Below are 2,188 nucleotides of genomic sequence, written 5' to 3'. Positions count from 1 at the left end.
TTTCCTTTCCTGAAATAGTATGCGAGGTATTAGCATTATTATGAAATTTCGGGCATGTTTTTAACAAACTATACACACGCAAAAGATTGGTTCTTTTTGTTATTTATACCTCAATTCTAGTGGGTAAATTCTAATGTTTATACTATTAATCTAGTGGGTAAATGTTGTTGGAATTCATTGTTTAAACTTTTGTTTCATCTCCTTGTAATGTTATGATCATTGTTTACATGTTTATTATGATCAAATCTATGGCCAGTGTTTCACAATAAATGCACTCTTATGAATGGGCTTTTTTTTCATGAGATGTTCTAGTGCAGTCATTTATCAGTATATCCACTTGACTTATGTGAAATTAATCTACCAATGATTTTATGATTCCCTATAGCAACATCTTGCTACATACACATTTTTCTACCAAATAGTCTGTTGATACTTGTGCACCATGCATAGACATGGAGCTTAAGCTCTTCAATATGACAGTAAACTATATACTCATGATAACGGATGCTCTTGGTACGAAAGAAAAGGTTTATTATTATATTATAGCTTGCTGATGAACCAATCGTTATTGGTATTGGCTCATTGTAAATCCAATCAGCGCAATCAGATAATGCGGCTGCTTCGTTTTTTTAGTTGCATCCAGAAAATAGTATTTATGCAATTAGGATAAGGTATGATGTGTAAAATATAACGATAAACAACTCTGGTAATAACAAAATAAATTAGCAAATATCTATTCCCGTTATCTACTTTGGCAAATTGCCATACACGCCCCTTTTGTTTCTGTTTTTCATCATTTTAGCTGAAAAAATAATGGTAGCTCACAGGACCGGGTGATATTTGTAATGACCAAATATGCAGCTGGGGACCACGGGTAAATTTTCTTTCATTTTCATCCCGGGTGGTTTTTCTCAAGGGGTTCCTTTCCTCTAAATATCGAATAACATGACATGCGGACTCTCACTCTGATTCTCTTATGATGTGAAGACTCACATTCTGATTCTTTCACACGCAACCAAGCAGGCTCGGCACAGTCTGCTGTCAAAAATGTCTTAGTGGTATTATTTCATCTTGGCATCTGTGGGTTCAGACTCGAAAGCCAACCTAACTTCTGGTGAGTTAACTCGATCTCCAGGGTTAGTTTATAACCATTAAGACGAGGAATCTCTTGAGCTGCCAGCATTTTCTAGATTCTCCTTCTCCAACTCTGCATTTCAATGCAATCTCTTCGGCAGAAGCATGGCCATAACAATGATTGCTAAGAGACAATTACTGGGCACTAAACTTCCATCTTGGCAATCTGCGAGTTTATGGGCACATTTTGCTTTCACCTTAGCATATCTCAGGCCCGCAGATACACAAGGGTGCATTCCTTTCCCCATAATATTCTCTCATCTATGTAGCAGTAAGAGAAAGTCCTCTCATTCTTTGTTCTTGAAATCGTATATTCTACGTTCTTGGAAATTGTGACACAGATATCATATAATTAATATTTAGATTAACATTGATTTAAATGTAGCATACAGCCTGTATAACCAAGGACTCGGAGGGCATGACAATATCAACATAGCATCGTCGCACTCGAACACGGACGTACAGGGAAAACAGTTTGCTTGTCTTTTAATTTTATCACATATATAACAAGGTTTGTGCGGCAACGCTCTTCCTCTATCTACTGCAATTGGCTTCTATTTACTACAAATTTTTTTCCTGGCTATATAGTAGTGGAGAAAACTTCTTGAGCACTTTCCCTTTCCCTCATTTTGACGATGGTACTCCCCATAAATTCTAGATTCTTCAAGGGATTTACCTAGGTAGGAATGTAGAAACTTTCCCCTATAACTATTTAGCTACAACAAAATAGTAAGACTTTAACGCTTACACCAACACATTATTATACAACATTATAACCAAGAAATTCATAGGCCAAAAAATATCAACATAATTCCTCACACTCAACACACATATAGGGAAAACGATTTGCTGATATATCGCTTTAATCACATATAGAAGCAAGGTTTGCGTTATAACACCTCCTATCTAATGCAATCAACATTTCTTATTGAGGCCATCTATATCTGACAAGACCTACACTGTTATTGAGGCTATATATATCTGACAAGCTCTACACAGTTACTGAGGATGTATATATATCTGACAAGCCCTATATCTGGCCAGCTAATGGTTC

The sequence above is a fragment of the Pinus tabuliformis genome, chromosome 7, assembly GCF_031772625.1.
Source record: "Pinus tabuliformis cultivar Carrire ecotype Pingquan chromosome 7, CPIR1, whole genome shotgun sequence".
NCBI classification, from domain to species: Eukaryota; Viridiplantae; Streptophyta; class Pinopsida; order Pinales; family Pinaceae; genus Pinus; species Pinus tabuliformis.
This window is presented reverse-complemented; position numbering follows the sequence as displayed.